A 13,255-nucleotide genomic window follows, 5' to 3' on the forward strand; every position below is an offset into this window, starting at 1 on the left:
TTTGTAGAACAAACAGACATCAGGATTGTGTGCCCTTCTGTTTTTATTTCTCAATTATTTTTCCAGAGAACTTCCATTGACATAAAAAAATCAATTTCATGGAATAAAGCCTTTCACATTTAAGTCATTTAGAGCAAAAGTGGTCCATGTCCACTTTTTTGCTTTCTGTCAGCTGTGCACTGATTCATAGTCTCTATGGCTATGAAGAAAAACCAGGCCATGTCCACACCTAACTGATTTTGATATCTTTTTTTTTTTTTTTTTTTTACTGAAATTACTCTCTACACCCTGATTATATGTATCTTCATAACTTAGCCAATATCTACCACTACTGTATATCAAAGTGGACTTGGCCCGCTTTTGTTCCCAGGGGTTCATTTCTTTTTGTGTGCAAATCTTTTTATTAATTTAACTATTTTAACAAACCAACATATATGCTTTTCACATTTTGACAAACTACTGGCTAGGAGAAATTCAAAAGTGTAACGTTCATGATGTTTTGATTTCCCAGTGGAAAGAGCATGTTTTCCTATATTCTGCATGGACAACACGGAGATAAAGTTGAAAAGGTGCTTCTACAGATATTTTAGCAAATTCTATTTTATAGAATTCTATAAAAGTTGCTAAAAATCATATGCACAAATTTGAGTGTGCACCCAATTTGCGCATGTAATTTAATGGAATGAGCTAATTAGTGCCAATAATTGAATTGTTAACATGCAATTTTTGGTGCTAATAAGATATATACACATACATTAGGCAGAGGATTTGTGCCTAAATTGTACACACGAGTTCAAAAAGGGTGAGTGGAACTGAGAGGGTCATGAGTGGAACAGGGGCATCCCTAAAATTAACATGAGTAGTTACAGAATAAGGGGGAAATGCACCTAATTTAGGTGCACAAATTTGCACCACATTTCAGTTTGTGCAAATGGCTGATTCCCAGACATAAGTGCTATTCTATAAACCACGCCTAATTTTAATAACGGCTTATAGAATATTGCTTTTTTGTGCCATATATAGAATTCACCCCTTTATATGAAGAAATAACTTTTTTAAAGATGTACACTACTTTGAGTGATTTCCTTCAAAAGGCGGTAAATAAATCCTAATAAATAAATAAAATAGTATTTGTAAACTTATGCATGTGGAGCTGGTATGTGCCTAAATTTAACCTAGATGATCAGATGCACTCAGATGGTAGAATTAGGGAGGTGTTAGCGTTTTCACACAAGATATATAAAATACACACAGATATGTGCAAATTAACCTGAGAAATGTACACATGTGGAAGAGTAGTTATCAATATGAGTATAAATTCTCAGAAATATGCACATCCTTTTGTTTTGAAAGTTGCTGGTACTACAGGGTAAAGGCATGCATGTACTATTTATGCATCTGTGTAATTATAAAATTCTCTCCTTATTGTGTCTGCATCTATTTATACTCTGTGTATATTTATGTACAGAATATAGATACACATAATAAATTAGAAATAGATTATAGAAATGTATATCTATCTATAATATATAATTTACTTAACTTTCTTTTGCAAAACACATTAAATGCAAAGAAATGTGGTCATGCTTAAGAAAATATTTTCAGGACTGATATAAGAAATGAATGGTTAAACCTAGGAAATTTTGCTGAAAACATTTGCAGAGGAGTTACGTTTATCTTATTGAGAGTAAACTTTCCTCGTGTAACACATCTCTTACAAGGAGGAAACAAGCTCAAAAAGCCTGAGGGACTTCTTGTTCAGTTAAGAAGTTGGCAGTTTTCTAAGGAATGAGACAGTAACAAAAGCACATTGCAGGCTTCCTAACTTGTAATAAGAAACTTGTAATAGAAACCTATGGAACTTTGGAAGGCTAAGTGCTTTGAAAATATGCCTCTACAGTATGACCCTGAGAGATTATGGATCCAGTCCAATGAAGACCTTTTATAGGCAGGATGGGGATAAAGTATCTTCTAGTCAGTGTGTTTTTTCTAGCAAAAAAGTTGCCAGTACTCAAATGCTAGGCCACCCTTCAGGGATGGGGTGATCACTGAGGGACCCACCCGACAACAGCCAGGTCCCCTGCAACTAGTCACAGAATCTATGACAAGGAAGAATTGGTGTGTAGAGCCTGAGCTCTTTCATTAAAACTTGGGGTCCATGGGTCAATTTTCACAGACAATGGAAAAGGTGCCGGTACTCAGTTCCCCCAAGTACCCCCTCAAAAAAAGCTCTGCTTCTCGTCCTATGTGGCACCGAGGGTATCTAAATCGGTGCTTAATTGTCTTCTCAGCTTTTAGATTGCCCTTAACTTCCAGTATATTTTTATGGAGACATTTCAGTTGTTAACATTTCAAAATCAGGAAATCATAAGAATCAACATATTGCAGTAGCAGTGTAAATTAAATTAATGTGCTTCATTTCCTAGTTGACATGCAATTTCAACAAACCAGTACAAATAAACAGAAAGAAACTACAGATGGACATGCTATTTAAAGTTGTAAAGAATGTTGATCCTTAGCTAAGTGGCACCTACCTTGCAATATTGAAGCAATGCTTGTGCAAAGAAACACACAACGTCTCTTCAGTTTTAACTAAGCAATTGTGGTTGGTGACACATCCTTAGCAACTGTGGTTTTCTATCAAATGGTCACTCTGCCCATACCTGAATTTTGCCTTTGAAATGTCTTCACTTAACCAAAGAGGAAAGCACACTCTTGCAGATGAAACATGCTGTGAGACATCGAGAGCACAGGATCTTAAGTTACAGTTTGCTCTAGTATCATCAAGAAGCGACTGGAAACAAACATCTTCAGTTTGATTTAACCATCAGCGTTGCATCTGAATTATAGTTGAAATACAAAAACTTGTTTATGCTCTCTTCAGTATTTAAGAAATTTCTCAACACACTTTTAGGTGGTATCCTCTGTAGATAAGTAAGCCCCTGGTAAATTGGGATGAAGAGAGGGTGTGGATTTCCCCAGGGGATTAGTAAAGTTGGTGTGTGGAACTCTTCAGAATTACTGGGGGGAGGGGTATCATGATTGGGAGGGTGAAGCCCAAGGGCAGGTAGTAGGGGATAAGTGACAAGGGTTGTCATATGAGGGGTGGAGTTAACTATTATAAAAGCTACTACTACTACTTAACATTTCTAGAGCACTACTAGGGTTACGCAGCGCTGTACAAATTAATAACTAAGGACGGTCCCTTCTCAGAAGAGATTACAATCTAAAGGATGAAATGTCAAGTTGGGGTAGTCGAGATTTCCTGAGTAGAGGTGTTGAGATTAGGTGCTGTAGTGTAACAGATCACCTCCTGTGAAGAGAAGGGGTATCCTGATCAGGCCCAATAACCTAAGGCTGACCAAGGAAGTAGTTTCTGCTAACAAGAGCAGTAACTGAGAAGACAGCTCTGGGATGGTAGAAAGGACCCCCCCCCCAGGGAGCAGAACAGGAAGAAGCCTGTTCTCTGCACTATCATCACTCAAGTGTTTATGCAGGGTTCACAAAGTAGAGATGTTTTCAATGTAAAAACAACAAACTCAGCAATATATATAACACATTTTCTGAACACAGACAGATGGACCGGTCTTGGGATATAAATGTAATCAGGGCCTGGTATTACACTTGAGGATAAATGAGACTGTGGGGCTAAGTTTCAAGAGAAAAATGTTTAAAAAGTGTCATAAAGCAGCATTTGGATGAAAATCTTCTCAAAACATTGAAATTGGTATTTTTGGAACATGTTTTGCAAACATCTTTCTTTGCAATTCATGTACGATGAATCCAAATCACAAGAGGGCATGTTGGGGGCCTTTCAAAGGTGGGCTGAGAGCATAATGGAACAAAACAAAAATGTCTAGGGCGAAAACTTCAACATTTTGGTCTAGGCCTGTTTTTAGAATGAATAAGACAGAAAAAGGTGCCCTAAATGACAAGCAGGCTCATTTTCAAAAGAGAAGGACGCCCATCTTTCGACACAAATCGGAGTGGAGGAGTGGCCTAGTGGTTAGGGTGGTGGACTTTGGTCCTGAGGAACTGAGTTTGATTCCCACTTCAGGCACAGGCAGCTCCTTGTGACTCTGGGCAAGTCACTTAACCCTCCATTGCCCCATGTAAGCTGCATTGAGCCTGCCATGAGTGGGAAAGCGCAGGGTACAAATGTAACAAAAAAAAAAGATGGGTGTCCTTCTCCCAGGGTCATCCAAATCGATATAATGGAAAGCTGATTTTGGACGTCCCCAACTGCTTTCCATCGCAGGGACGGCCAAAGTTCAAGGGGGCATATCGGAGGTGTAGCAAAAGTGGGACTTGGGTGTGCCTAACACATGGACGCCCTCGACCCATAATAGAAAAAAAAGGGCGTCCCTGACGAGCACTTGGACAACTTTACCTGGTTGTGTTTTTTTTTACAACTAAGGCATAAAAAGGTGCCCGAAATGACCAGATGACCACCGGAGAGAATCAGGGATGACCTCCCCGTACTCCCCTAGTGGTCACTAACCCCCTCCCACCCTCAAAAAATATCTTTCAAAATATTTTTTGCCAGCCTCAGATGTTATACTCAGGTCCATGACAGCAGTATGCAGGTCCCTGGAGCAGTTTTAGTGGGTACTGCAGTGCACTTCATACAGGCGGACCCAGGCCCCCCCCCTACCTATTACACTTGTGGTGGTAAATGTTAGCCCTCCAAAACCCACTACAAACCCACTGTACCCACATCTAGGTGCCCCCCTTCACCCATAAGGGCTATGGTAGTGGTGTAACAGCTGGGGGTAGTGGGTTTTAGGGAGGGTTTGGGGGGCTCAGCAGACAAGGTAAGGGAGCTATGTTCCTGAGAGCAATTTCTGAAGTCCACTGCAATGCCCCCTAGGGTGCCCGGTTGGTGTCTTTGGCATGTCAGGGGGACCAGTGCACTACAAATGCTTGCTCCTCCCACGACCAAAGGGCTTGCATTTGGTCGTTTCTGAGATGGGCGTCCTTGGTTTCCATTATCGCTGAAAATCAGAAACGACCAAGTCTAGGGATGACCATCTCTAAGGATTTGGGCGTCCCCGACCGTATTTTCAAAACGAAAGATGGACGTCCATCTTGTTTCAATAATACGGGTTTCCCTGCCCCTCCATCAGGATGTTTTGCGAGGACGTCCTCAGCAAAACTTGGGCATCCCTTTCGATTATGCCCCTCAAGGTGACTACTGGAGGGAATCAGGGATGACCACCTTTACTCTTCCACTGTTCACGGACCCCTTACCTCCTTCCAAAAATGTAAATAAAAATGGTACTCACCAGCCTCTATGATAGCCTCAGATGTTAAAGCCAGGTCCATTAGGGCCACTGGACTACTCTAGGGACTTGCATACTGCCCTAGTGGACCTGGCTTTAACATCTGAGGCTATCATAGAGGCTGGTGAGTACCATTTTTATTTACATTTTTGGAAGGAGAAAAGGGGTCCGTGAACAGTGGGAGAGAACAGGACTCAGGCTCATATATCCCCCTACCTGTCACCCTTATGGTGGAAAGTGCACGCCCTCCAACTCACCAAAAACCTACTGTACCCACACTTAGGTGACCCCATCACCCATAAGGGCTATTGTAGTGGTGTACAGTTGAGAGGTAGTGGATTTTGGAGGGCTCAGCAAACAAGATATGGGAGCAATGGTGAGATATGTACTTGGGAGCATGTATATGAAGCCCACAGCAGTGTTGCCTAGGGTGTTCCATTCCTCTCCTGAAATGTCTGGGGGACCAGTCTACTAAAAATAGTGGCCTCTCCTACATCACAATTGCTTGATTTTCTACGCTTTTCACTTGTACTTTTTTTTTTTAATGGCCTGAAAAGATAAATGCAAAGAGCACAAAAGCTTGTTACAAATGGCACTTTTGAAAAATATAAGTTAGACGTTTTGAAGTTTGAAAAATGGCCATGTTTCCTATTTGGATTTGGGATGTTTAGCGCAAAATGTCCAAAGTCCGACTTAGACATCATATCGAAAATGCTCCTCCATGTTTACTGATAGAATTATTAAAGACTGATGCTGAGGATGTTACTTCCTCTTTATCCCTTTTTGTTTTCATCCTTCTTCCAGCCATCATTATACATTCTTCCTTAATTACAACACACTATCCCAATTTACACCCTCTTCCCACTCCCTACTTCTACCACCTTCCCCCCTTCCCCATCTTACTTACCCACTTTTTATTGTCCACCTTTTTATATACTATGTTCTGCTGTTTTATCCATTTTGTATTCTTGTAAACCTGTTATATTTGTAAGCCGCATTGAACCTGCTAATAAGTGGGAATGGACAGGGTATAAATGCTACACTTTGGCTATGTAATTCCTTGATATAGTTAAAATGTGAACAGTTTCCAAAAGCTGGCAATTACCTTGGATAATATCTTGCAGATCAATATGTACAAGCATTTTTCTTGTGACAATTACCAAATTGTGAATTGATATTTACTGTATGAATGGGTTATCCTAACAACTATCAGAGGTAGGCATGGTTGTATAATTTACATTATAATTGTGTTTGGATTGGGTAATTACTGAGTGGCCCTTTTACTAAGCCGCATAAGTGTCTACGCACACCCAAAACCGCCCTACTACTGCGTTCCTCTTGCAGTATTTTCATTTTTGGCGTGCGTCCGATAAGCGTGTCTGAAAAATAATTTTTATTTTTGGATGCACGCATTTGACGCGTGTAGATCATTACTGTCCGATTACCACGTGAGACTTTGCCACAAGGTCAATGGCTGGTGGTAAGGTCTCAGACACAAGGCACATCCATTTTCGGCAAAAATTTTAAAAAGGCATTTTTTAATGGTGCGCTGAAAAATAATTCTGTGTGCGCCCAAAACACGCATCTACACTACCGCAGGCCATTTTTCAGCACACCTTAGGAAAATGACCCCTGAGTATGCCATTATCAAATCATATTAGGAAGCTTGAAGTCAACTCGGTTAACTTCCGCTGAATATCAACCGGCTAATAGTTTTAAGGCAAGATTTCTTTACTGAACTCATGCTGACTCATTTCTCCTCCACCAGATATATTCCTCTTTGGTTGATTTTAAACAAGAAGATAAAAAATTATTTATTCTGTTTTGACAACAAGGTCATCCAATCAAGCTAAGTATCAACATTTGAGAAATAGAAATGCCATTCAGTTCCTACTCTTCTACTGCTGCTTTCCTTTAGCTGTCATTATTCTGAGGACTCATCTATATACCAACACATAGCCAGGAGACAAATATTTAAAAAAAACCATGCCATTTACATCAAAACAGACTTTAAGAAGAAATAAATATATACAACAGAACTGGAAAATGTTGACACATTCACACTGACTCTGGACAGAACTTCTGCATTAAGGTAGCTCTTCTCTCATTATTCAATATCTGTCTTTAAAATAGCAATAATAAAAAAAACAAATGCATTTTTATAATATACCAAAACATTCCACAAAACAAAAGGAGCAAGTTCCAACATACCATCTTTCTCTTTTGATCCATGCACAGGAAGAAAGATTTTAAATGCTCTCAGATTTCAACCGGAAGAATGGAGGGTGTCCAATGCAACACCTATCTTTAAAAAAGGTTCCAGAGGTGATCCATGAAATTATAGACTGGTGAGCCTGATGTTTGTGCCTCGCAAAATGGTAGAGACTATTATAAAGAACAAAATTACAGAGCATATTAAAAAGAATGGATTAATAATACAAAGCCAACATGGATTTAGTGAAGGGAAATCTTGCCTCACCAATCTACTACATTTCTTTGAAGGGGTGAACAAACATGTGGATAGTAGTGAGCTGGTTGATATTGTGTATCTGGATTTTCAAAAAGCAATTGACAAAATACCTCATGAAAGACTCCAGAGGAAATTGGAGAGTCATGGGATAGGAGGTAGTGTTCTGTGGATTAAAAGCTGGTTAAAAGATAGAAAGCATAAAGTATGGTTAAATGGTAAGTATTCTCAATGGAGAAGGGTAGATAGTGGAGTTCCCCAGGGGTCTGTGTTGGGACCGCTGCTTTTTAACATATTAATAAATGATCTAGATATGGGAATAACTAATTAAATTTGCCAATGACACAAAGTTATTCAAAGTTGATAAATCACAAGAGGATTGTGAAAAATTGCAAGAGGATCTTACAAGACTGGGAAACTAGACATCCAAATGGCAGATGATGTTTAATGTGAGCAAGTGCAAAGTGATGCATGTAGGAAAGTGGAACCCAAACTATAGGTACATGATGCAAGGTTCCATCTTATGAGTCACCGCCCAGGAAAAGGATCTAGGAGTCATCGTTGACGATACTTTGAAACTCTCTGCTCAGTGTGCTGCAGCGGCAAAGAAAGCAAATAGAATGTTAGGTATTATTAGGAAAGGAAGGGAAAATAAAAACAAGGATGTTATAAATGCTTTTGTATCGCTCCATGGTGCGACTGCACCTTGAATACTGTGTGCAATTCTGGTCACAGCATCTCAAAAAAAAAATATGATAAGTACATAAGTATTGCCATACTGGGAAAGACCAAAGGTTCATCAAGCCCAGCATCCTGTTTCCAACAGTGGCCAATCCAGGTCACAAATACCTGGCAAGATCCCCAAAAAGTACAAAATATTTTATACTGCTTATCCCAGAAATAGTGGATTTCCCCTAAGTCCATTTAATAATGGACTTAATTTAATAATTTAAATAATTTTCATTTAGGAAGCCATCCAAACCTTTTTTTAAACTCCTCCAAGCTAACCGCCTTTACCACATTCTCTGGCAATGAATTCCAGAGTTTAATTACACGTTGAGTGAAGAAAAACTTTCTCCGATTCGTTTTAAATTTACTGAAATCACCAATGAAATTAAGCTTGGTATGAACACCATGAACTTATGGGCAAACTCTTTTCAACTGAAACTGAATACTGAGAAAACGCACTGCCTTATCCTTTCATCTCAACACAATAAGTCCAAACCTTCAACTCTAATCACCCTCAGACAGCCTACAAATACTTGGTGTAACAATTGATCACAATCTATCACTTGAAAGCCAAATAAATTCCACTACATATAAAATGTTCTTCTCATTGTGGAAACAAATGAATTAAACCTTTTTTTCCCCGAGAGAAGTATTTCGTAATCTAATACAATCAATGGTATTAAGTCACTTAGACTACTGCAATGGAATTTATGCAGGTTGTAAAGAACAACTTACAAAGAAACTTCAGACCGCCCAAAACACTGCAGCCAGATTAATTTATGGTAAATCCAAATTCGATAGTGCTAAACCTCTTTGAGAGAAACTGCATTGGCTTCCAATTAAGGAGCGAATCACCTTCAAAATCTGAACACTAGTCCACAAAATTCTTTACGGAGAAGCCCCAGGATACATGACCAACTTAATTAACCTACCTTCCAGGAATACATCCAGATCGTCCCGTTCATACTTAAACCTTCATTACCCTAGCTGTAACGGCCTCAAATACAAATCCACTTATGCTTCCACCTTCTCCTTTATTAGCACTCAACTATGGAATGCACTGCCAAAAGCTGTAAAAACTATTCACAATCATCTTAATTTCAGGAAATCACTCAAGACCAGCTTATTCGGAAAGGCCTATCCCAAGGATTCAACATACGTCCCTACATCCTGCAACACAGCAAATTAATGGACCATTTTGGACATTCTTAACCTTCCCTCCTTTTTCCCTGTATAACCTGTTCCTTTGATGCTCCCTGATCACTACACTATATTGTATTTGTATATTTACCGGATTGGCGATTGCCTCTACGGTTTGATGTAAGCCACATTGAGCCTGCAAATAGGTGGGAAAATGTGGGGTACAAATGTGATAAATAAATAAATAAAGACTCCAGAGGAAATTGGAGAGTCATGGGATAGGAGGTAATGTTCTATTGTGGATTAAAAACTGGTTAAAAGATAACAAATAGTAGGGTAAAATGGTCAGTATTCTCAATGGAGAAGGGTAGTTAGTAGGGTTCCCCAGGGGTCTGCGCTGGGACCGCTGCTTTTTAACATATTTATAAATGACCTAGAGATGGGAGTAACTAGTGAGGTAATTAAATTTGCTGATGACACAAAGTTATTCAAAGTTGTTAAATCACGGGAGGATTGTGAAAAATTACAAGAGAACCTTACGAGACTGGGAGACTGGGCATCTAAATGGCAGATGATGTTTAATGTGAGCAAGTGCAAAGTGATGCATGTGGGCAAGAGGAACCCAAATAGTCATGCAAGGTTCCACATTAGGAGTCACAGACCAAGAAAGGGATCTAGGTGTCATCATTGATGATACGTTGAAACCTTCTGCTCAGTGTGCTGCTGCAGCTAAGAAAGCAAATAGAATGTTAGGTATTATTAGGAAAGGAATGGAAAACAAAAATGAGGATGTTATAATGCCTTTGTTTCGCTCCATGGTGCGACCGCACCTCAAATATTGTGTTCAATTGTGGTAGCTGCATCTCAAAAAAGATACAGTGGAATTAGAAAAGGTGCAGAGAAGGGCGACAAAAATAATAAATGGGATGGGATGACTTCCCTATGCGGAAAGGCTAAAGTGGCTAGGGCACTTCAGCTTGGAGAAAAGGCGGCTGAGGGGTGATATGATAGAGGTCTATAAAATAATGAGTGGAGTGGAACGAGTAGATGTGAAGCGTCTGTTTACACTTTCCAAAAATACTAGGACTAGGGGGCATGCGATGAAGCTACAAGGAATTTTACCTCCCTAGCTTGCCCTGATGTTACATTTACCCATTCAATATCAGGGTAATTGAAATCACCCATTATTATTGTGTTGCCCAGTTTGTTTGCGTCCCTAATTTCCTTTAACATTTCTGTTCATCCTGGCCAGGCGGACGGTAGTACACTCCTACCACTATCCTTTTCCCCTTTACACATGGAATTTCAATCCACAGTGATTCCAAGAAGTGTTTTGTTTCCTGCAGAATTTTCAATCTATTTGATTCAAGGCTCTCGTTAATATACAATGCTACCCCTCCACCAATTCGATCCACCCTATCACTACGATATAATTTGTACCTCGGTATGACAGTGTCCCACTGGTTATCCTCCTTCCACCAAGTCTCAGAGATGCCTATTATATCTAATTTTTCATTTAGTGCAATATATTCCAACTCTCCCATCTTATTTCTTAGGCTCCTGGCATTTGCATATAGACATTTCAAACTATGTTTGTTGTTCCTATTTACATCATGCTTAGTACTTGACAGTATTAATTTGCAATCTTTTGTCTGATTTTTATTTTTATTTACGGACACCTGCCAGCTCATTTTTGAAAGTGATCACCTGCCATCTTCCAACATAAATCAGGAGATGGCTGACGATCTCAGAAAAGCGGTGAAATCGGTATAATCGAAAGCTGTTTTTTTGACAGCATCGCTGCTTTCCCGTCCCCTCGCCGGCGAAAGTTCAAAGGGGCGTGTCGCCGGTGAAGTGAAGGCGGGACATGGGTGGGCATGGGCTTGTCTACCAGATGGCCGGCTTTCGTGGATAATGGAAATAAAACGGCGTTAAGCAGTATTTCGCCGGCTTTACTTGGTCCTTTTATTTTCACGACCAAGCCTCAAAAAGGTGCCCCAACTGAGCAGGTGACCACTGGAGGGAATAGGGGATGACCTCCCCGTAGTCCCCCAGTGGTCACCAACCCCCTCCCACATGAAAAAAATAAAAGTAAAACACTTTTTTTCCAGCCTGTATGCTAGCCTCAAATGTCATACCCAGGTCCCTGACAGCAGTATGCAAGTCCTGGAGCAGTTTTTAATGGGTGCAGTGCACTTCAGGCAGGCAGACCCAGGTCCATACCCCCCTACCTGTTACACTTGTGGTGCTAAGTGTTAAGCCCTCCAAACCCCCCCAACACCCACTGTACCCACATGTATGTGCCCCCCTTCACCCATAAGGGCTATGGTAATGGAGTAGAGGTGTGGAGAGTAGGTTTGGGGGGATTTGGGGGGCTCAGCACCCAAGGTAAGGGAACTATGCTCCTGGGAGCTTTTTTGTATTTTTTAAACAATTTTAGAAGTGCCCCCTAGGGTGCCCTGGCATGTGAGGGGGACCAGTGCATTACAAATGCTGGCTCCTCCCATGACCAAATGCCTTGGATTTCGCCGGGTTTGAGATGGCCGGCATTTTTTTCCCATTATCGCTGAAAAACAAAACCGGCCATCTCAAACCCGGTGAACTCTGGCATTTGTCTGGGCTAAACCGTATTATCGAAAAAAAAGATGACCGGCCATCTTTTTCGATAATACGGTTCCTGCCAGCTGTTGCGCCGCTGCTAAAATAGATCGCCGGTGATCTATTTTGCCGGCGATGTTCGATTATGCCCCTCCTGATCTACTACCGTCTCTTTTGCAACTTCACTATCAGGATACCCTATCTTTCCTGTTTTGGTAATATCTTTGAAAGATACCTTATCCCAAATCATGCGCTTTTGAGCGACTGTCGGCCTTCTCCCCCGTTTCTAGTTTAAAAGCTGCTCTATCTTCTTTTTAAATGCTGATGCCAGCAGCCTGGTCCCACCCTGGTTAAGGTGGAGCCCATTAACCCTGAAATCATCAAACCAATAAACAATGTGATTTTCTTGATAGAGGACAAGCCTCAATGTTTGCAACCGCAAGCTTGTGAATTCCCCTCGTGTTGATGTAAAGTAGTTGCTATTCTCCTTGTCCACTTGTAACCTCGGTAATGTTTGGCAGTGTTCTTGCAGACTGCATGCAAGTCTGAGGCCTAATAAGCAGCAGTGAAAGATGAAGTTAGCTAGAACCTGTATTTTCTTATCAGGTTGGTAATGCTTGAAGGTGCCAGATATTATAATCCTATATAACTTTGTTATATAGTGGCATGTAGTGCTGCATATGGTGCCTTTTGCTCATATAGAAGAACATTCAAATAACAAAGATATAATACAATGTCAGCATGATACCAATAAAACACCCAATAAGCACACAGTAGAATAGATATGATGCTAATGCTTTTCCTATAGTACAGCTTACCATGTTGTTAAGGGTCCAAGTGCAGATATATAGATGGGGACAAGATGGGTAGTACAGAGTTAGTTGGGATCAGGGGCGTAGCCATGGGTGGGCCTGGATCGGCCTGGGCCCACCCACTTTGGGCTGAGGCCCGCCCAGCAACGGTGCACCTCAAAAAAGTCCAAACCGCAACTTTTTCCTTGCTGCTCAGCTGCCACTCACTTCAGTTTTCCCTCCTCCCA

The 13,255-nt window shown here is 40.6% G+C and overlaps 1 protein-coding gene across 2 annotated transcripts in view; it reads right to left on the reverse strand.

The window, feature by feature from the left end:
• The window catches only part of CLNK (cytokine dependent hematopoietic cell linker), a 194,198-nt gene extending 191,649 nt beyond the window's left edge, over positions 1-2,549 (reverse strand). For both annotated transcript variants that reach the window (XM_030192602.1, XM_030192601.1), the window contains exon 1: positions 2,535-2,549. The gene's annotated coding sequence lies outside the window, so the exon portion shown is untranslated. The remainder of the gene's footprint in view (positions 1-2,534) is intronic.
• Between the last annotated feature and the right edge of the window lie 10,706 nt (positions 2,550-13,255).

The sequence above is a fragment of the Microcaecilia unicolor genome, chromosome 2 (genome assembly GCF_901765095.1).
Source record: "Microcaecilia unicolor chromosome 2, aMicUni1.1, whole genome shotgun sequence".
In the NCBI taxonomy this organism is placed as follows: domain Eukaryota; kingdom Metazoa; phylum Chordata; class Amphibia; order Gymnophiona; family Siphonopidae; genus Microcaecilia; species Microcaecilia unicolor.